At 33.8% G+C, this 24,667-nt stretch overlaps 1 long non-coding RNA gene across 1 annotated transcript; it reads left to right on the top strand.

Annotated features, from left to right (window-relative positions):
* Window positions 1–6,287: 6,287 nt before the first annotated feature.
* On the top strand, window positions 6,288–23,452 carry LOC140631577 (uncharacterized). The gene is made up of 3 exons (XR_012029115.1): window positions 6,288–6,432; window positions 6,989–7,023; window positions 23,370–23,452. It is a non-coding gene; the product is annotated as an uncharacterized lncRNA (long non-coding RNA).
* Window positions 23,453–24,667: the final 1,215 nt, after the last annotated feature.

The raw sequence follows: 24,667 nt of genomic DNA, 5'->3' as shown, positions 1-24,667 counted from the left end.
TAAGCATTTGGTTAATTTCCAGAGCTTTGGAAAGTTGATTGTGGCAATTTTACCAATGTTCTCATAGCTTTTATGGAGTAACAAGTTTTTGGATGTCCTTTCTAATCAATTGATTTTATTCTGTGAAAGCAGTCTCTCAAATCCTAAGTGAGCTGTCCTTTTGCTGGTCAATTCATAGAGGCTACAAAAAATTATTATTATTATCATTAAAGATCTTATTTGAGAGAGAAAGAGAATGAGCAATAAGGAGGAGCAGAGGGAGAGAGAGAGAGAAACAGACTCCATGCTGAGCTGGAAGTCTGATTCAAGGCTCGATTTCCAGGACCAGAAGACCACGACCTGAGTCCAAGGCAGACACTTAACTGGCTGAGCCACCCAGGCACCCCAAACTACTTTGAAAATGCACATGAATACAGTTGTTTCATATTCTACCAAATATGTTGGCAGTATGGTGGACATAAAATATACAAAGAGCTACTAAATTTTACCATAATCTTTCCGATAAATTTGAACATTGTACTGCCACATATCTTTGAAGACAAACAAGTTTTAAGGTACTTAGAGCAGTTCTTTGAATTGTGAGCTAAGGGTTTATTAGAATTCTACATATGGAATTTTATTTCCGGGTAGTCTTGGTGAGCATCATCAGTCTACTACATAAGCTAAATGTACACGTTTTTTTTTTTGGGGGGGGTGGCAAATTCCAAATAATTAGTACTGAGTAGTGTATACCAAGGATAGTTTAACTTTATGTTTTCTTCTTTAAGATAACATTAAACGGTTATTTCCCATTTCTCAGAGTCTTTTTTCCCTTTCCTTTTCTTCAGTTGTAGAAAAATAGTAAGTTCAGCTATAAAATCTATGTAGTTCCAAATTCTTTAAATTGCTTATCTGATATAAAGTTAGACTAATCTCACTCCAAGTTTCAGAGTTTAAGGGATTGTCTAAAGGACAAAGCTTTGATCTTCCTTCCTTCAGAAAGTTCTGATTACAGGTTGTACTTCCTCTCTGGTGCTTGTGATGAAAATAGAGAAGTAAAATCTCATTGTAATTGACACCAGTGGACATTAGAAAGGATCAAACATAGTCTAGACTCAAGTGTTTGCTTGTATATAAAATATGTGGATACCAGAGGATATATTTACATAATAACAGCCTATTAACACTATAATATCTATGTAGTATTCTAATTTTCATAAGGCATTTATATTATCTGACAATATTACAATAATGTCTCACATTTTTTAGTGCCCAAACATTTTATAGAGAACAATTATAATAGGAGAATGAAATTATCTCATGGTTTCATTAATGTTATTAATACTTCAGTAAGTCTTTCTGAATATTTTTTGTCCTTTAAATAGATATTGGAAGTGACAGAAGAGGGTGGTTGAGGACAAAAGTCATTTTTTAGCACTGTAATCTTTCTCTAGGCTTTGTCTTTCTGCCTCAGTAAATATAATAATATGATTACCATTTTTAAGTTGCAAAAGGCCATTAAATTGCAGAGAAGTACAAAGGGTAAAATGACAAATATCACATAAACCACCATCAAATGTACATATTTTCTCATATTTACTTCACATACCTCTCTTTCTAGCTGCCTACCTATCTGTCTGAAATAAATTATTAAGGCTGAGACAGGCATCCCCTTTATACTTCTTGCCACCTTATTCCCATACCCTCTTCCCAGGGAGAACTATTGTCATGAATTTTGTACTTACCATATTTGCATACCACATTTTTGTTTCTAGGAAAAATATACCGTATTGCTTCCTGTTTTATAATTTACTGAAACATGATCATACTATATGTATCTTTCTGTAATTTGCTTTTCATTTGTCTTCAATGCAATATGAGATGTGAGAAAGGGAAGGATATCTATTTTTATATAGATAGATCATATATACATACCATAATCATAAAATTGTTTATTCTTTGTGAAAAGTAATAGAACTGAAGTGTCTGAATTCAAATTACACTTAAAAAGAAGGCAGAGAAGCACTTTAAGGCTGTACAAGCCAAACAAAAGTCAGAGAGTAGAGAACAGAATAAACAAAGCTCTTCATTATATTTACTATCTCAGAAAAGCAAAGAACATAATTGACTCCAGGCAAAAATATTCCACATTATAAAAGAGTTAATTTGTTATTCTGACACAAAACTGGGAGAACATCAGAAAGCATAATCTTTTAATTTCCAGTACATGATTGTTACTCTTTTTAGGGTGTTTATTGGAAGAAAATTTCTCCATTAATATTAGATAAATAAATAGCTTATCTACAGTATTCTCCTATTAATTAAAACATATTTTGAATACTCATTCATTTATTCTGAAGCAGACCATATGATAATATTTTATTTTTTTTCAAAATCAGAGGGACTAATGAATATTTCCTGAGCACTTACTATTTGCCATTAACTAAGCAACAGAGACATAACTGAAGAAAAACAGCAAAGTCTCTTCCTTGAAAGAGTTACTATTTTAGCAGAATAAGAGCTCTGATAAACCCATAAACACATAATTTCTCAGTTGATGGCATGTATCTAAAGCAAAATAAATCAGAATGAGGGTCTAAACAGTTGAATGCCGTGTTTAAGGTGGGGATGATCAACTAAGGAAGGTCATTCAGGTAAGAGGGATTTGAGCCAAGACTTTAAGGAACTAAAGGATTAAGCCATGTGTATAACTCATATATAAATATGTGTATACATATAAATATAAATGAAAAAGAAAGAATTGCTAAGATTGTAATATAGGGATCTTGCAGCAAGTAAAACAAGTAGAATTTCTAAGATAAACTCTGTTTTATGTTCTAATCTCTAACAAGAATTGTTAGTTTATGTTTTTTATTTTATTCTGAATACTATGGACTTTGTTTCTCTTCCTATAAGTAAGCTTATGAAAAATAATTGGGGGTTATGTTTGAATTCTTGTGTATCATAAAACAGTATCTCTATTTTACAAATGAACTGGAGGTTCATTTGGATTACCCCAAATTTTCAGAACTAGTAAGAGAGAGAGCAGGAATTCAAATCAGTGTTTGCTGGCTCTTTTAGCAGTAATCATCTCATTTCTATGAAGCAAATTTTACCTCAGCTTGTTACAACTTCCTTTCTGATTGTTCCATAAAGTGCTACCTTAACTCCTGCCTCAGCACTTTTTTGAGGTGCCTCAGGCTTGCCGGGATTGCCTCTTCATCACCAGCAAACTCATCCATGATCCTATTACGTAGCTATTCCTGACCACTCTGCCTTCATGAGCATCCCTCCGTGGCAAGTCTTCCCTAGAGGAAACAGTTTGAATATTCCAAATCTTGCTCCATTTATATTCTTACACTTCATGTGTGGATCTAATAGAGCTAAGTAGTCAATAGAATTCTTAATTTTTCCTGTATTTATAATATTGGCTTTACTTCTGGATCCTGGAATTTTGAATAGCACTTAATTATTCTTAGTTGTAACCCACCAAAGGTCACTCCAAACCAATTTAACTATTCCCATCCCTGTTTTTTAACACTCATTAGCAACAATATTATATATTATCAATTTCAGCAGAGACAGGTGTAGAAATGCACATGTTATTTGAGTTTTATCAAACCTGAATGTTTATTTCTAATGAAAAAAATCGAACCCTTTATTTCCAATACTCTACTTTTATTTTAACTGTCACAATATCTTGTAGGTCATTATTTAACACTTCAAATGCTAACTCCTTAGTATAATAACTGGCTAGTCTCTTAGTCACTTTTCCCACAGAAAGAAAGCTCAACTTTTATTTGCATCAAGAGTTGATGACCAATTAACTGGTCACCAATGATTTGAATTTGTATATTAAGTAGGTATAATTTGTTGATGGTAATTTGGAAGGAAAGCAACATTGTAACAACTTAAGGGGTGATCCAGAAAGGAGTTTGCATAGAAGTGTTTGATGCCCCATATTTGTAACCAATCTATTTTTTTTGGATCACTATCTGGCCTAGTGAGTAAAGTAATATATCTCACTGATTTAGACAAAAGCATACATCACTTCTTCTGGAGGCAAATTTAGTAGACCTTAATTGTTGAAAGTTACTGAACTTCTCACTTAATTCATAATAATCTGGATTTTAAAATGAAAATATCAACTATTATAAGGTTTATCATTAGCTAGAGAAAGTTTTATCAAACACTGAATAGTAACTACAGAGATGATGCTCATTATATGCTAGTTTTCTGTCCTCTTTTATCCACAGATTAGGCAACATGAAGATGGAAATACCATAGTCTGATTGGTGTAATTAAGAATCAAGACTCTGGAAGGGCACCTGGATGGCTCGGTTAAATGAACAACCCTTGATTCCAGCTCAGGTCATGAGGTTGGGGTCCTGGGATCAAGCCCCATGTTGGGCTCCGTGCTCAGTGAGGAGTCTGCTTGAAGATTCTCTCTCCCCTCTCTCTCTGAAATAAATAAATAAATAAATAAATAAATAAATAAATAAATAAATAAACAAACAAACAAACAAATAAATAAATATTTTTTTGAAAAAGAATCTATACTCTGGAATCTCATCACCACCACTTGTTAGCTCAGCACATTAGAGAAATCTGGAAACGGTTGTTAGCCGATCATTATGGTTATTCTTTAGAAACAGAACTTCAGAGCTTATAAAGGAATTATATACAGGACAAAACAGGTCCACAGTTCAAGAAGATCTGGAATAGAAGACAGGGAACCACAATAGGGCCTAATACTACAAGCAGTACAGGTTCTTAAACTTAACTACAAAGAAAAACAAAACCTTTGCAAAAACTTAATTAGAACCACTGTTATTTTTCTAGGCTCATCATTCAGGAGCTAGGGTAAGGTAACAAAGATACTGGAATAAAGGCAGGATGTACCATACTGACCCTAACTTGTCCACCCTCTAGGCATGAAGACAAACAATATGTATTATGGAGCTCTAGATACTGTTTTGTGGTACCCTCACACCAATTTTACCTCTTTCTTCAGGAACTCCCACCCTTTTCAGCATTCTTTGTCAGTAACTTCTATGGTGGGTTCTTCAATAGCTTTGTCTTGGGTAATATGTATGAAAATGAGAAGACACGTGGTACCTCTGACAGCTCTAGTTCAAAGGTCTGAGTAGGAGTCTAAGGCAAGCCCCATAGCCACAGGAGCTTTCGCATAAGGCACAAAAATTAACGGCAGAGTTACTATAGATCCTTAAACTGTACCCCCCCCCCCCTTGTAATGCTTTGCTCCAGCCATTCCTCTGTTTAGATATTAATATCTTCCAAAAACATAACCTCATACACTATCACCCAGCTGTGCTCTGGGGATTCCGGCAACTTTTTCTAAAATTAAAACAAACAAAAACAAAACAAAACAAAACAAAACAAAACAAAACAAAAAAACCCTATTTTTAGGAAATAAAAAGGATGAAAGTGTCCAGTTATCTGAATCACTTAACATCTAGATTATCCTTTAATGGATAAGAGATTCAGAGATCTATCCCAAGGCAGAGTTTAGTTTTCTTGACCTTAGCTTTGAACCCAGTTTATTCCATGCCTGGAGAATAACCTAAGTGCTACTTGAATGTTATAGAGAAAAGAATTGTGTTCCAGCAGAAAACTGTACATCAATTGTAGCACACTTTCAACATTTCCTGATTCTGATTCCATAGAAGCTATTTTATAACTCTGGAAGTTGTAGATAATTACAAAATACAGCTTGTCTGTAGACATACAAATTAATTATTTAGAGGGAGAGACCACCCCATGCTCTTCTTTCCACCCTCCACATCCTTGTGAACAATATATTATTGTGTTTATTTGTTCATTTATGTCTATAAATATTTCTGTTCTTTTGAATTCACCTTTAAACACACTATGTTTGGTTACTACACTGTGAGTAAAATAAAATGTTTAATGTGTGTTTATTTTACAATTGTATGAGTATCATTTTATCCTTTTTTTTTAATTTGAAAATTACTTTTAACAATTTTGAGGGTCTTTCACTGAGATGCCTAATGGATATCTGACAGTGCTTGGTAAACTTAATCACCTGAAAAGTGTCCAGACAAATTCCAGAAGTGAATACAAAGCAGAACTCTGCTGATTCTGTTATTCTAATTTTAATTTTCCATTCAACTATGTCTTTATTTTTTTGTTTTCATTTTTTATTCGTCCTTGGTTAATAGGTTATTTGGTGTTCTCTCTGAATATATTAGAAGAGATCTATTCTCTTATAACAACAGACAGTCTGTGGATAACAACAGACTATTTGGTTAGTCTTCTTATGTTCATCTATTTGTTATTTTTGAGCTCAAATCAATTAAGCATTTCATGCCCATTGGAAAGAGAACAGGAGTTTATTGAGATCTTAACCAGTGAGTTTTTGTGTGTCAGTGTTTACTGTTGATCCATGGCTGAAATTTCAGAAATAAAAATGTAAGTTCTATGTCTTTCTATCTACATATCAATGTTTAGGAAAAAATTATCTTTCATTCTGTACTTAATATTTTCTATTTTATACCTACATAAAGATATAGAATGTAATCTATTTACTGCTAGTTAGTAAAGACAGATTGATTATAAGGTCTGTTAATATAAAGGGGCACTGTTATGACTGGCTTATAAAGGTTAATAAGAACATATATAAATACAGTATTCCTAAACTCCCCAAAAATAAGGAAATCTGATTCCTAATACTTTAAATATACTAGACTAAGAAATTATTTTTAAGAACACTAACTCAGAAACATTTAGAGAATCTGCTTACATAATTTAGGTAAATCTTTGACAAAAGAGATTAGTTAAAATTTTGGTTTAATAAAAGCTGTATCTTCTCTGATTTACCAATATTACCTATAAAATACCTTAAAATTTGGGGTAAAGCTAAAATAATTCAAACTGAATATTCAAGATAATAAAAGGTATAAATTTGTGTTTAACTAGATTGAATCAGTATGACAAACATTATTTCAATAATAATTATGTTTTACAGCATGTCCATTTGAACATGATTCCCAAGATCATAAGGTAATTTACAACTTTGAACTGATATTAAGATAATGGATATTCGTTAGAGGACTAGATGATTTCTAAGTAAGAATAAAATACAAAAACATTGAGCACTACATATCATTTTAAGTTTATATGCTCTTGTTTCTTATTTTTATATGCTACATTGAGGTATCTTTGAGTGTTAGTGAATATATTGTGTTTCTTCCCACCACCATTTTACCATTTCTTTCATTTTAAAAAGTTGTATAACAGCCGTTAGTAGATATGGAAAATTGTGTCATGGGAATTTATCAGTTCTGCAAATCTGCTAAAATAGAGAGTGTGACAAAACAGTTCTTAATTATCCACATCATCTCTTCCCCTGAACAAAGCAATCATAAACAGGATTTGGACTTTTTTCTCTTTTTGTTCTCTAAATTTCTTTATACTCTTTGAACCTATTGAGCATCCCAAAGAACAATTCTTTATTTGAGTAGGTAGGTTATAATCAGTGATATCTACTGTATTGAAATTGAAACTAAAATTTTTATTTAATGCTTACTGATTCATTTGAAGATAGCAATAATATATAATCATTTTATGATGTCTTAGTAATTTTAAAAAGTTAGTTCTGAGCTCACAGACATCCTGAGATCTGTCCCAAGTATCAATTTGTTCCAGAATATAAAAGAGCATAATGACAGGCAAAACTGGAAAATTAAATTTGCCTTAACTTACTGCATGAGTCCTGAAAGCTATGAAATGCATTAACATCTTAGCAAATTTATTCAATTTTTGTTGACTTGTTTCCTTTGTTTGTTGTTTATTGTCTTAGCTTACAGTATGAATGGTCATTCCTCTTCTCTGTGCAATCTACTGTGATAGCACAGATTCTGTATCTTAATGAAATAATTTTCTTTATGTTCACTTTAAGTCCTTGTGCATTTAAGTAAGTAAAGCTCCTTCAATTATGAAGTAGCTAAGATTATTTACAAGTATGTTATCGCTTATGTTTAAGTATTTTATTGTTGTTTTCAAATGTGTAGCCAATTACAACTTTCAGGCCTTATGATTTTAAGTTAAATTTTTAAATTACCAGAAAATTTGATTTGAGCTTCCCAAATACAAATCTTAAATATAAAATAAAATAAGAATTTTAGCCTATCTTTTATGCTTAAACTATCTTCTAGATTTCCTAGAAGTACCCTGGAAAATCACAAAGATTTTTTTCACCCTATAAAATAAATGGAAATAATTAGAAATATTAAGCATATTTTAAATATGTGAGAAATAATTAACATAGTTTATATATTAATATCTACAAGTATCATTGGGAGAATTACCAAATGGAAAAGCTGCTCAGCCTTCCATAGATTAAATTTATATAGTTAAAATGTAATTAATATAACTATTTTAGAGATGGCATGTTTCATGGGAAGTCTCCATAAATTATTCAGTATCCTTGCTTTCTATAATATGTTTTAACCTCAGAAACACTGAAATATATAGTAAGAAATAGTTCTGAAAGGTTTTCTATATTTATGGGAATCTTCATGGTGGTTTGCCTGATGATATTAGACAAAAGCAATCTGGTGTCAGTAGCCACAAATTATTATTTAAAACAGAATTATCCTACTATCCAGCAATTACATTACTAGGTATTTGCCCAAAGAATATGAAATACTAATTCAAAGTGATAATGCACCCCAATGTGTATAGCAGCATTATCTACAATAGTCAAATTATGGAAATGGCCCAAATGTCCATCAACTGATGAATGAGAAAAGAAAATGTAGATATACACAAGGGAATATTAGCCATAAAAAGAATGAAATCTTGTCATTTGTAAGGACATGAATGGAGCCAGAGACTGTTATGCTAAGCAAAATAAGTCAGAAAAAGACAAATACGATGGTTTCACTCCCATGTGGAATTTAAGAAACAAAACACATGAACATAGGGGAAAAAAAGAGAGGAAAATCAAGAAACAGACTCTTAACTATAGAAAACAAACTGATAGTTACCAGAATGAAGGTGAGTGGGGAGATGGGTAAAATAGATGAAGGGTATTAAGGAATACACCTGTTGCGATGAGCACCAGGTATAATATGAAAGTGTTTTATCACTAAATTCTATACCTGAAACGAATATTACACTATATGTTAACTAAAATTTTAAAAAAAACTTAAATTATTTTATGGCTATAACCTCACTTCTTTAATTTGGATCTAGCATCTTCTAGACCATTAATTTTCAAGTTGATCACATACATCAATACTAAAAACGGAGTTTGCTCTTTTTATTTTAATACAGATATTTCAAACTCACTTCAGACACACTGAGCCTCTTTACGGTCTCTTTATACTATATGTTCTTGCTATATTCTTGCTGAAAATTTGCTGTATTTTGTGTGTGTATGTGTATGTATCTACCTATCTCTCTATGTATATATGTATATGTATATGTATAGCTATAGTTATAGTTGTGTATATATATATATAGTTATCTCAATAATGTTTTCCTTTTTAATAATCGTTTATTTTAAAGCATAGATGTAATGTTCACTTCATCCTTTGAAAATAACCTTAATCATTATACTTATAGACATTTTGCTAAAAATTTTTGGGGGACTGGTCATATCTTTTTATTTCCCCACACCCCAGCATCAACTTTATGTTCTTGTCAGTTGTATTATTCTTGTTATAAATTCCTATCATATTTTTCTCTTTTGAAAACTATCAGTAATAAATTAGCCACAGCCATTTTAAATCTGATCTACAGAGGTTTTGTTTTACTTTGATCCTTCCCTGATTTTTTGCAGCTATAGCCCGAGTTCTTGTTTTACTCAAAAAAGGACTATCTCAGAGCTCTGTGAAAAAGGACTGTGCCATGTATTTCAAACATTTGATACTTCAAAGAATGACTCTTAAGTACAGACTTCTGATGGCATCCTTTGAATAATTTTAATACTATACAGGGCTACTGAGTAAGAATTTCCAGAACTCTGTCACTGGAAAGCAGAGGCACTCATGAGATCACTGACCCAAGATCTAGGGAAATAAGAATTAAATAGGACTGGATGAATTGTTGAGAGATGGTGGGTTTTAAAATATATATATGTTAATATATTTATTATAATAAATACATATATATGCTATATATTATACATGCATATTATATTGCATATGTCTTACATATATATATACATACATATGCATTATACACAAACACATAAAGCCTTTGTTTTTGAGAAATCTGTAAATACTAACAAATAATTTAATAGACAGCACTGGTAGGCTGAACTGAAATTTAAAAAAAAAATGATACATTTTCACTGATAGCCAGAAATTCAGAAACTTTATTTCTCTTTACTTTTCATGGCAGTATAGTTATTTCCATAGGTTCTTTAACAATCTGTCCTCTTTTTTCCAAAACTTATTGGCGATGTTGGTTATATAACCAAAGACCTGCCCAAAATGTCATGTCCAAGAATGATACTCATACAATACTGAGTATCATACTCATAGTAGCCGCTTTTAAGGCACTTTATGGAACCAATTCTTGTAAAGCCTTCCCAGAAAAAGAGGTCCAGTATCTGGCTTACAGGGTTCAGCCCTACAGGAAGAAAGCAAGGTCACTTCCAGGCATTCTAGGAACCCTAGGATATTTTGGAGACCTTGAGAAGAAAGGTATTTTTCAAATATCTATATGTTAGTAAAACCTGGTGGAGAGAATTTCTTCTGTTTTTCTTCCTAGCTTCAGAATAGCAAATAATAAGGGAATTAAAAAGCCCAATCTGAGATTTTTTATGATAACATCTACTGTAGCATATTTTAAAAGGCCTGTATATTAAGTAAGCACTCTTTCTGCCCTTATATAAATAACCAGGTCCAACCTACTAAGACTGGTAGCCTTATTTTGTGACCAAAAAAAATCATCTTTTTATGAGTTTTTTTTTTTAATCATAAGGGAGGAAACTATAGGGAAAAATCTATCCTTCAGTGGAAATTACACACTGCTTGAAGCAAATCTTTCTGTTATCTGATTCTGTTTCTATCAGAGCTATTGTATAATTCTGTAAGTTGTAAATTACTGATAGCAATGCAGAATAATTTTTTAGGAAGGAAAAGAGGACTTCGGTGCAGATGCCAGCTGCTCACACAAAGAGAATCAGGAATATAGATTTCTTCCCTGTCTTCATAACTAAAGTCTTAGCCTCCCCACACTTCTAATGTGAGGCTATATTCTTAGCTTCCCTATAGCTCTGGTGGGGAACGCTGCTTCCTGTTTAAGCCAGTTTAACCTTGCCAACCTGACACTGTATAGAGTTCAGGAATGTGGGGAACAAGAGAAAGAATTCTTGATCCAGAGTGTAGGACTAAAGACTAAACTTTGTTAGTTTTTCTTTTATAATTTCAAAAGATATGAAGGTCTTATTTATTTATTTATTTATTTATTTATTTATTTATTTATTTTTAAAGATTTTATTTATTTATTCATGAGAGACAGAGAGAGAGAGAGAGAGGCAGATGGAAAAGCAGGCTCCATGCAGGGTGTCCAACGTGGAACTCAATCCCGGGTCTCCAGGATCACGCCTTGGGCCAAAGGCGGCGCTAAACCACTGCACCACCTGGGCTGCCCTGAAGATTTTAATAGTAATTGTTCCTTTGTATTTTTCCTTAGGGACAAATTATGCATTATAAATATACTATGTATTTTTAAAAATAGGAATTTCACAGGAGGTACAAATAATACAACCCAAGATGGTAATGAGTGTGCAATGTCCCTGTCACTGTCCCTCCATGAGCAGGGCCTTCTTTGAGAACCAAAGAAACTCCATAAGAGCTAAATCTAGTACCTTTCTTCTTAATGATTGGGCTATTTAGATACTTTCAAACTTAACCTCTAAGTGTGGCAGAGATAGAAGACACCATTTACCTATTATAAGAAACAAATATATTGGAAAGGAAAAAAATTTGGGTTAGTGAAAACAAGAACCACTCTTTTCAAAGAATTTGCCAGCATAGCATGTTTTGATTATAAGGTCTGAAATATTTCCTTGATATTATCTTTTTCTCTTAGAGGGTACACGGATAAGGACTTACTGGCAGAGATATAACCTAAAAGACACTGCCCAGAGCAGTGGCATAGGAAGCTGGAAGAATCTGACCTCTGCAGTTCCTGCATATGCCAACCGGGAAAACCAGCCCTCAGAGGCTTGGAAGTCTGGACTTGCATCTGATCTGCTTACTCCTCCCTCAGGCATTTCAGACCCTGAGGATTGGCCTTTGACTCTCTGCTTTGCAGAAGGAAGGAAGGAGACCTGCAATCACAACATTATTTAGCTCTTGGGTTCTGCCTAGATCTAAAGAACTTCTTTGTGTTGAGTATCTTCCCTTTCATGAAGTCGACACTTTAGACCAGCCCACGCTGTAGGATCAGATTCATGACAGATATTGGTCCTGACCTTTAGTATCTCTACTATCACAAGAACAGACTGCTTGCATCCAGGACTGGGCTCTGTTTAAAGGCTGACACTAATTTGTTTCAAAGGAACCTGCTGATTTTCCTTTCTTCTAGGACAACTCTGTAACATATGGCTTGTCCTTTGTCTGGGTTTACTTTTTTGAAGAGCCTATCCCTTCTAGGGCAGGTATGAAGTGTTTCTTTCTAGGGCAGGTCTGAAGTGTTTCTTTCTCAGCACGGTCTCTGTCCTCAGCAGAGTGGCTTGCTTTCACTGTCAGGGGTGATCCCCAAACTTCATTTTCTGAATTCTATCCTGATTGAAATCTTCTCTCCTTATTTTGGATCTAACTTAATGTTATGGTTCTTTCCCAGGAAATGAAACTTAGAAATTCATGCTCAGGGCAGTTTGATGTGCCCTTTCTTCTCCAGTTCTCCAGTTGAGTTGCACTGTGCCAGATTTTGTCTTTTGAGGAAGAAAGCGAGGACTGAAAAATGTATTTGTTCTGTTCTCTAGACTGATGTGAATAAGTCCATGGCCAAACTGAAATGAGGATTCTCAAGGCTGTCTTTTCCTACCCATAGGTGTAGGTTAGCAAGAGCACCAGGGAGGTTGGGTAGCATCTTTTCTGTAATCACTTCTTCTTTATGATCTTATTAATGGTTTGTTCTAAGAAACTGGGAAACCTTGGCTGTGGAGTCTGCTCCTGAGCAATGGGTGTCTGACAGAAGAATGGTAATCTAGTAAATGGGCCAGGATTGGGTCTCTCTCAACTGATATGGTCATATGAACCAAGGATCTTAATAAGTTTCTTTCTTACCCAAAGGGCCGTATATTAACTCTGTCCAACTGTACCACTTCGAGTTCTTGGCTTTCACCACACCATTTCAACAACTTAGAAGACTGAAATTTTTTCAGGAATTTTTGTTCATCTCCAGGTTTACATTCAGAATTTTCTCTATTCTCAACTCCAGCTTTTTAAAATAATCTGTTCTTTCCTGTTCTTTCCTTTACTCAATCTAGACATAGAACTCAGTACCATCTTGATGTTTACCTAAAAAATCCACTTCCACAAAAAAGTATCACCTATATGTAACCTCCATGAAAAATATATGATAAGAGCAACAAAGCAACAAAGAGGTACTAGCACACCCCTTGGAAATAATTTAATAATATCCGTTGGTAATTGTTCCTCTTTCTTGTCTTTTTGAGCTGCTCTGCCTCTGAAGACTATCGAGTCCCCTGTCTACCCATAGAGTACTCACCCTGATGGTAATCTTTCTGCCAGGTCCCTATTACCCCCAAAATTTTGAATTTCCCTATACTCATACCAAGCAGTCAGTACTTACTTTACCCCAACATGCATAGGTATGCATAGGTATGCATGTTGGGGTAAGGTAAGAGTTGTTGATAACCTCTCCTTAGCAAAGTCCAAATGCATATGACAGTACCTGGGATGATAAAAAGTAGGATTCACAGTTGTGTTAAATTATATCTATGGTTACTTCCTCCATAAATGGTTGCTTGATTTTTCTCTTATTCTCTTTTACCCCAACTACTACTGGCTTTTTAATATTTTTAAATAAATGTAAAATTTTAGTTATATATATATATATAACTAAATATATAGTATATATAACTAAACATATAGTATAAATGTATAGTGTGTGTGTGTGTATATATATATATATATACACACACACACATACCTGTATATGATTCATACATGCACAACAGAGTGACACTAATGGCAGTTTCGTTATTAACAACATAAATTGCTGAAATCAAGCACTGCTTCATTTATTTACTTTTATATCTTCAATTCTCCTCTAATTTTAATGAGACTTGGCCTGGGACATCCAAGTTTTCCACCCATCTGTTGAGGTTTCACACCAGAGTTGAAAGCTCTCTCTCTCTCTCTCTCTCTTTTTTTTTTTTTTTTTGCCCATTCTTTTCTATAACAAAGGCTTCTCCATAGCCATCTGCCCCCCACCAAAAAAAAAAAAAAAAAAAAAAACTCTTAGACTTCAATTTGCTCCTTTTCCCCTTAACTACCCTCCCTCTACTGCCAGAGATCTTTCAGTTTGGGAAATTCTGACCACACATCCTAGCATTTTTGGCATTGTCATTTATGTAAAAACTCAACATGCAGATTTTGGGTGTTATACATTGAATTCAAGTCCCTCTCTGGCCCTTATCAGCTGTGTAAATTGGTGTGAGACATCTTATTTCTTTGATAATCAATTTTCTTATATATAATATGAAAATTAGTAAAAAAAAAATACATGTAAAACATCAGTCTATGAAAAACAAAAAACACAAAACCTACACACACACTCACAAATACAAGCATGTGATGAAGACTCCTGAAGAAGCAGGGTAAAGAGGAAAATCTAGCCTATTGTCTAGAAAATATAACATAAAGCTACCATAGTTAAAGCAGTGTGGTACTGAAAGAAGCTAGATAGGAAATGAGAAAAGAAACAGAAGTTTAGATATCCACTTAAAATACCCATGGGGATTTTGTATTTGACTCAAGGCACTTCAAGTAATTGGGAAAAAGTTGCAATGAACACATTGTGTTGAAAAAAAATGGGTAGCTGAGACATGATGCTCAGGGGAGGCTGAGTTAGTGTTTAGTAATATCTGAGTACTGACCTTTCTCTTCTCCTCCAGGTAAGAACAGGGACTTGCTGACACAGCTTTGACAGGGAATCTGGATGTTTCTATAAATTTTCTTGGCCTGATAATAAAAGCCACAAGATGGGTAACGGGCACTGAGGAGGCAACTTGATGGGATGAGCACTGGGTGTTATGCTATATGTTGGCAAATCAAACTCCAATAAAAAAATTACAAACATTAATAAATAAAAGCCACAAGATAAAGAGGGCTTTGTTATGGCAAAAAACTTAGCTGCTGCTGAGTTCTTCTCCTTCTCCTTCTCCTTCTCCTTCTCCTTCTCCTTCTCCTTCTCCTTCTTCTTTCTTCTTCGACACCTAAGCTGTCCAGACCCAGCCAGCCCTGGTGAGGTGAACAAAAAATCAACCCTCCCAGCTTGCTAATAGTCAGGACTTTTAGGTCCAAGGGAGACTCCTACTGAGTAGGGCTATGTCTGCTTCTCATCTGGGAGGGAACCTCTTTTTTCAATACTCTGTGTTTCTAATAATGTGCTTTGAATTCTTCTCATTAATTGATGACCCATTGAATAGCTGAATAACCCATCTCTACGGTACTAAATTAATTCTTGACCTTTGAAAAAAAGTCCTTACTCATAATATAAAAACTGCAAATTAAAAACAGTTTATCTTTTTCAAACTGCCTGATTGGGAAGGATGGCAAATCTAAAAAGTCATCACATCAGTTACAAGGGAAAAGGCAAACACCTTTAATTGGTGTGATGGATAAATGGTTTCAACTACCACAGAAGACAATTTCATGGTATCTTTACAACTTTGAAATGCATATGCCTTAACCAATAATTCCATTCCTAGAAATGTATCCAAAAGATTACTCACAGATGTATATTGAAGAATTTCATCATAATATCTCAATGACAGAAAAAGGATTGGAAATAACAAAATATTCATTGGCAAAGATCTAGTTAAGTAAGTAATACACATTCATGGAGTGCATTCATACAGTGCTAAGCTACCTAGTAGCTTGAAAAGAACTGAGCAATTTCCATGGTGTGAGATACAACATCTAAGATACATAAGAACGAGGTGAAAAAATATGTATGTTAAGAGGTATGTTACATGTTTTATTCATTAAAAAAATATTCAGAGACAGAATTATTGTTTGCAGCAGAATTTAAAGAAATTTATTTGGCTTATTTATAGTTTCCAGCTCTACACCAAAATCTTTGTGCTTTCTCTCTCATTCTCCCCTTTTTGTTTCCCCTCTCATTATAGTCTCCTTTTCATAAGAGGAATCTTGGTAATTAACTGTGAGGAGAAGATAGCATTCGAACTCAATCTTTAAATATTTATCTGATTATACTATTTAAATTTTCTATCTATAGAACAGAATAATAAGTGTACAGGATTTGCATTAATTATAAAAACATGTTGCAAGGATTTCTGGGAATTATGAATGTCTCTCCCCTTTACTTTTTTATACTTAAAAAAAGATTATGACAATGGAAGATAAGTATTTAGCAAAACATATTTAAAAACCTAGATACTATGTGATCACTGACTATGTGATCATTTTCAGATTCCAAGGTGGTACCAAGGTGAGGACAAGCAGTCTATCTGGGAGGTGACCCTGATAGGCATTAAGAGAGGAGCTGGGAAGTGAGACAGAGAAGGAAAGACAGCTTACAAAGTGCACATTCTCATATCAACTAACTAGATCTTAGTCCCACTGGGATGAAGCTGGGGATCAGGGTGACCCACGTATCTCAGGCTCATACCACCAGGGGACTGCTGGTTGAGCATTAATTCTCTGGCCTTTTAAGCCTGCAGAGGCCTAGGGAGAGCAGACTCTGACTGCCAGAGAGAATCCTCAGGGATCAGAAACTAAGGGCTTAAGAACTAAGGGCAGCTGTCCTTTATCATGGTAATATCTGAGAGGGGATGAGTAGGAAGCTTCAGGTCTGCCTTAAATATTGTGACAACTGCTTAAAGTGACAGCGCATTTGATTACAACTTCCTGTGGTCCAAAGTTCAAGTGTGTCTTCTCTCTCTGCTGCTCTGATTTGGTCACTCCTGAGTATCAGGAGCTGGTAAAGACTTCTAAAATGGACTTGGCTGAAAGGGAAATGAGGTCAGTGGAAAACAAATGAACTTCAGATACACTAGGGGTATAGTGTTCATTTAGGTTTGCCTATGAAGAAGGTATTCTGGTTCTACAAACATCCTTAGTTTTTGTTTGTGGATGCTCCTCTCCCATGCACACACTTTCAGTTCACACAAATTAGGACAAGTACATGCCAGTTCAAATCAGGACAGTTTTTAAAAAGGCAAAAAAAAAAAAAAAAAAAAAAAAAAAGGCAGGTTAAATCCTAGGATCTATGCTAAGAATACCAGAAAAGACACCTTTTTTTTTTTTTTTTTTTTTTTTTTGCTTCAGAACTTAAGCTGGAAAAATTTTCGCCCTGGTACTTTTGTCTGATATGTGATTGCAGGGAAGAGGACCTCTCTGGGAAGGAGCACAAGGAAAGAAAGCTGAGTTCAAGAGAGAGAAATTAGATTCAAAGGTATCATTTAGGGGTGCAGGCCATTTTTACCCATGCCCAAAGATCAACACTGGGTTACTAGAACTTCCTTAAAAAATCACTTGGAGTAAGATATGGATTTTTATTCCATAGGTTTTTGGTTTTGGTTTTGTTTTTAAAGACTTACTTTCTTTTTGTTGTTGTTGTTAAAGAGAGAGAGAGAGCGCATAAGCACAGCAGGGAAAAGGACAGATGGAGAGGGAGAATCCCAAGTGGACTCCCTGCTGAGAGAGGAGTCTGCCCTGGGGCTCAGTTCCACCATTCCAAGATCATGCACTGAGCAGAAATCAAGAGTCAGACACCCATCTAACTGAGTCACCCAGGCGCCACAAATCCATAAGTTTTCTAAATGCAACATTAGGTTATCAGATTATTGTAGTATAGGAAGTATTTTTAACATCCTATTTAAGGCACTTTCAGTAATAGGTGAGTCTTTAATAAATAGAAACTAGTGTGACCTTGTGCGAATGCCTCAGTATCCTTAGTAGTAAAATGATGTAAATCATTGAATTGACATTATAGAGGGGTTATGAAAGCTAAAAACTCTGATAAATGCAAAGACCTTTGTACACTTCTTGGCATATATTACTGTGATCTCCATGAAGGCTAGGATTATATTTGGTATCTATTTTTTTTAATCACTATAAATCTGGCACTAATCATACCACTTGCACATAGTAAACCATCAACAAATGAGTACTACACTGATACATGAATGGAAGGAAGTGGAAATGATACTCAAAATATTGAGCAGGGGCACCTGGGTGGCTCAGTGGTTGAGTGTTTGCTTTTGGCTCAGGTCATGATCCCAGGGTCCTGGGATTGAGTCCCAATTTGGGCTCCCTGCAGGGATCCTGCTTCTCCCTCTGCCTACATCTCTGTGTCACCCTCTGTGTCTCTTATGAACAAATAAAATCTTTAAAATAAAAATTTTGAGCAATTGTTACTGTACCAACACTATCAGTAGATATTGGACAGTCACAAGCAAATACAGCTCTACAGGCATGCATGTCTACTGAGAATGAGCTAGGATGAATGAGAAAACAAATATTACAATGCAAATTATATGTAAATATTTTCTTATATACAATATATAATACCTTGCAACATTCTAAAGCTTTGGATAGCTCTGGTTTTGCCTTCAGAGGAGCATATATGCGGTGATGTTGCCCACTGCTATTATTTTATAAAAAACATTACCAGCATACATTATCTTGATCACAGGACTCTTTTATACAGAATTCTTTAGTCTTGAGAAAAGAATCATGAATGTACATCCTTTCAATGTTTTCCTTTACAAGCAACGTCTGACCCGTCCTATATAATTCTGTCACTAAAAGGATGCTTTAAGATTATATGCTTAGTATATGCACGGCACTCCCACGGAAGTAATTCCATTTTAAAAGATTTTCAATATGTTCTGGGGCTGACTTTACTGTTCTGAATCCTTACCCTTTAATAAGTACCATTTTTAATGTTTCCCTCCACTCAACAGGTCTTAGAATATTACTGAGAATCATAGGGTTTAAGGTTAGGCCTTGTATCACATGGAAAGGTCAGAATAGATTCAAAAATGCAAGCCCAGCCCTTTTAACCCTTAATTTTGAAAATACACAAAGCCTAGGTCTGCCCTAGGACAGAATCCAACAGTGAAACTGAAAAATGTATTTTGCTTGGGTAATCTATTCAAGAATTCAAGAATATATATATCTATCTAGTTGCATGCTATTTTTTTTTCTTTTACCATCTCACCTTATCAGGATAATTTTTCCATAGTCTCCATTGACTCCAGGAATACCTCTTTCTTTTACCTCTAGCTCCTCTTGATTTGTTCTCAGAAAATAGGAACTGATTTCAATATGCATTCATTAATTCACTGAACAAAGGTTTGTTTAGAGCTTTGTGCTTTCAACCACAAGCCACTGAACTAAAACCAATCAAAGTAAAACATAATGAGGATCCTAGATTCCTTGCACCAGAAATAAAATTATAATATTCAGCCAAAAGTCTATTTGCCAAAGTCAATGGAATATTTCACGTTTGAATCACAACTGGTGATTCAAATGGTCTATTCCCATAGTAAACACTGTTTACTCTGTTTTATCCATGGTAGGCCCTTGACAGAGCCGAACTGAATTGTATTTGACATTCATTGGATTTGGCAAGTGACATCACTGTTTAATCAGTTACTCATAAGCATTCTACGTTTGTCATTATTGTTTCTAAATCACAAACAAGTTGAAGATCAACAATTATTTGGTACTTTGGTTTTCAATCAAAATAAACCCAACAGTATATCAGTCATATCCACACCCACAATCTTCCATTCCATTGTAGTTTTAATAATAATTGCTCCAACATAGTGGACGAAATCCTCTGAGATAATTTTCCTTTTGTATTTATCAAAAATCACAAAAACTATATTTCACTGCACACGGACCATCCATCTTCAGTTTATGATTTTTTTCTCTCTTTCTGTACAAAGAAATTGAGCAGGAATCAAAAAATAAAAGGTAAGCATTCTAGTAAAAGAACAAGTTCTCTATTGATTTTCTAGTTCATCTCATAAAATCCCTTTCTTTTCTAGAACTGTCTCCTTTTTGAAAATGTCAGAAAGGAAATGACCTTTGCAGTATTTCAAACTAAAATATGTATCATGGTATTGTAGTTATTTTATAAAAGGTCAGAAAATATTTTCTAATGTAAAGATTGCTGGTCCAGAAAGCAACATAACATTTTTAAATTACACTAATTAAAATCAATGAATGCATATATATTATACATTATATATACGTAATATGTGTGTGCACATACACATGTATATACCTCCACATTTCGTATGTTCATATGCAAGATATTCTTTTTTTTCTTTCAAATAACTGAAAAACAAACATTTACATTCCTCAAGGTTATTTATTGCCTATGCCTTCTATTTTATTTTTGTATTCTTTCTAGAGCATACATATTGTAGGCAAGGAATATAAGGGGAGTTCATCATATACACATAAGTATATAAATGCAAGTGAGGTATTCAAATAACTGCTTACTAATTACATATAGTGAACTGAACTCTAAAGGCTCTATTGTTTACAGAACATAATGATTTAATAGTGACAATTCTTATTAAATACTAAATAACATGTATAAATTAATAATATTATATGTTATATATTATAAATACTGATACTATATCATATAATATAAAATCCAAAGTTCTAAGTACTGGGATAATATTAAGAAATTATCAAAATATATTTTGTTCATCCATATGTATAGTTCCTTTAAAATAGTTTAAAAACTGAAGATGTAGAAATAACCTAGTTACTTCTCAGATTTGTCCACAAAACATCTATTTTCTTAACTATAGATCATAGAAAGAAGACTATGGTATCATGGCATCACTATACCATGACCTTTTAGGGAAATGATATATATCTCCAAGATCTCACACCAAAATTCCCAGTTGTAAATTATTTTTCTTAGTAACTAAGTTCTTAGAGATGCAAAAGTAAGTACTTTGGATCAAATATTTGTGCTTTCAAGGGAGAGACAAGTATATGAAATACAGCAGAGCAACAGGAGGTAATTTCAATCATCAGAGCATCAGAAATCAATTTGTATGAGAGATACACTTTAAATGGTAAAAATACTTGACCTAGGACTTTGGTACATTTACTGGCAAGTAACATAAACCAACTCTGGCAGCTGCAAGCTGCTATATACTCTGAATTTATAGAGCCTTGGGAGTTTGGAGACCTAGGCTTAGTAAAGCAACTTAGAATAGACAGCTACTAAAAACACAGACTTTCTTTTTTGTAAAAGGAAAAGTTTAGGTACCACTGCTGTAACTGATTAAATGAATGATTCCTAAAAGTATATCCTACCACACTACTTAATCAACATTAAAAATTCTAGATAGGAGTATCCAATTAGCTAACCTAACTCAAAAGCCATGTTAAATCTAAGCTATGACCTAAAACCCAAGAGAAAGCGAGGATCTGATTGTTCAAGCTTCAGTTTTAGAACATGCAGTACAACCTCTCACTAAAGGTACCTGAAATGTAGAATTCCTCTTCAATAGGAATAAGGGGGTGAATACAGAATTTTTTCTTTTTCTTTTTTTAATTTTTATTTATTCATGATAGTCACACAGAGAGAGAGAGAGAGAGAGAGAGAGGCAGAGACACAGGCAGAGGGAGAAGCAGGCTCCATGCACCGGGAGCCCGACGTGGGATTCGATCCCGGGTCTCCAGGATCGCGCCCTGGGCCAAAGGCAGGCGCCAAACCGCTGCGCCACCCAGGGATCCCCCAGAATTTTTTCAAAGCAGTGTTTACTATACTCACACATGACAGTAAGAAAAAATTTTCTCCACTCTATACATAAGACATTTTGTAATAATCTTCTGAAGTTATGTCATTGATTTATTTATACATTTAACTTATCATTTTCAATGGCTAAAACATAGATCCCATAAGAACTGGGATTTGCATATATTGTTCAATGTTTTATCCCCCTAATCTAGACCAGATATTGGTAATCAACACATAGGTAATCAATAAATATTTTTTGAATGAACTCACTGATAAATAAAAGGGTGTTATAATGAGTGGAAACCACTACTTCCCCAATGTCTTTGCCCAACTCAATCATTTTGAGTCACTTTATCACGCAACTTTGAAGCCTATTTGGAACTTCAAATAATTATTTTATAAACAATCGATTAAAGGAAAGATGAGTAGTTTGCCACTGTCTTTTTTAGATTTAGCAATTTTATCTCCATATCCTCTTGTAGAATGAAGTATTTGACCTCCTTTTCTGATGGGCAGTGTGCTAGCTAATAATGAATTTGTAGTGACAAAGAATTAAGTGTGAAACAGCTGCTTCTGCCTGGTCCCTCTGAAACTATCAAACTTCAAAAAGACAATTTCTAAATTTCAGTGGAATTTGGAAGATAAATGTAAACTAGATTCCTTGCAGGAATTTTCACACTGAGTAATTTCTAGCTATAACTCAGGATGTGAAATAAGTGATGATCATTTTTTACGATAAAAAATGTCTAAGAAATATTGTTTGCTTTTCTGTGGGTAGTTGTGGGGAAGATAATGACATATCAAGATTTAAGATTACACATAATAATTCTGGATAATGCCTCTGTCTAAAACCTTCTTGTCCTAACATCCAGCCCCAAGTACATGTATGAAGAAAGCCTACCTCAACTTTCAACATGTCTTTCCTTTGGTGCTTCCATTACATCCTATTTTATTTTAGAAATTACTACATGTGTTCATATTTAGTTTATTTATCCCCATGTCCCTACTTAAATGTTATTCCAAACATAGAAAACCCATCTTACTGATCCTGTGTTCCCAGAACCTAGCTCAGCATTGTGCAGTACACAGAGTATCGTACATTTTCCTTGAAATATTAATTGATATAGAGTGAATATAGTCTTATAGCTTGCTGAAAATCAATGATAAATCTGACTTCTGTGTTAAATGAAGAAAGGTAGCATGTTAAAATAACAAAAAACTTCTATTCCTGAATATGGAATGAAATTCCCTTTTATTTGTTAAAAAGTACACATTTGTAAGTTTAAAAATAGTCACCAATAAATAATTAACAAGTAAAGACCATTTCCTGAATATGAGAATAAAGTTTAGAGACAATAATATAATTATAACCTTTCCTCCCTTAAAAGGTGAATAGAGAAGGGTAACCACGATTGTAGTCAAGCAACAGAAGAAAGAAAGAAAGAAAAAAGAAGAAGAAAGAAGAAAGAAGAAAGAAAGAAAGAAAGAAAGAAAGAAAGAAAGAAAGAAAGAAAGAAAGAAAGAAAGAAAGAAAGAAAGAAAGAAAGAAAGAAAGAAAGAAAGAAAGAAAGAAAGAAAGAAAGAAGAAAGAAAGAAAAAAGAGAAAAAGGGAAGAAAAAAGAAAAGAAAAAAAGAGAGACAGAAGAGTGAATTAAAAGTACTGAACAAGATAAAGTTTCTTGTCTTTACCAGCCTGCCTGGGATTACTTAGAAAACAAGTGGAAAAAGATTGAAAATCCCAATGACATGTTGTTTATGCCATGGTACTTTTAGGTCTATTTCAAAGGAGATTTCAGAGTTCCCTTCAAAATAAACAGTCTATCTCAAGGTTCTTCTGTTTTCCAGGTGCCTCTGGACATCCAGTAATTTCTGCAAAGATTTTTCCCATTAGTAATTTCCAGATTTCACAGTTTATAAACAGGAAGGACAAGAAAAAATTCCTCTCATCTTTATAGCTTTCACTGCAATAGGGCTTCTTTTGCAGATGACATGGACTGTAGTTTTGTTAGATGCTAAAAAAGCAAAAAACAAAACAAAATAAAAAACAAAACAAAAAACACCTCTAAGTTTTTATTTCTTTCTAAGGAACATTTGCTTAAAAACTAAGACAATCAAACTTCTTCCTCAAAGATTTAATGAGAGGGCAAAACTCTGGCAGGGAAAAAAAAAACAGGCCTCGTAAACATTCAGTGTACCATACATATTTAGCATAATGCAAAAGTGTTGAATCATCCTGTAAAATAATTTTTAATTAAGAAAATAAATATAAAGAAAAAATATTCATAATTTAAGTCTTCACGTAACTTTTGTATTTAATCTTTGCTGAATGCTTGGGAAAATATTATTTTTAATTACCGAGAAGTTCCTGAACATTGTATGTATTCCTTGTTAAATACTAAGCAAAAGTATATAGTTGAAAAGTAAATATTTCCTTTAAACCCAGCTCCCAATGCCCTGGGTCCTATAGTGAGGAAAACAGTACTTAGAGTTCTCTTCCTTTTTTTTTTTTTTTTTTTTCTCTTCCATTTTTTGATGGACCTTTAGCATGAGGGAAAAACTAAACTACTGTTGTTTTCATCTATGGAAATTTTGAAGTTGTTATTTCCAAAGTATTATCTAGCCTATTTTTTAGCCATAAGACTAATGTTAATTATTCTTTTATTTTATACTACTCATATTCAGATTA

Source organism: Canis lupus, chromosome 4, assembly GCF_048164855.1.
Source record: "Canis lupus baileyi chromosome 4, mCanLup2.hap1, whole genome shotgun sequence".
Taxonomy (NCBI): Eukaryota; Metazoa; Chordata; class Mammalia; order Carnivora; family Canidae; genus Canis; species Canis lupus.
This window is presented reverse-complemented; position numbering and strand designations above follow the sequence as displayed.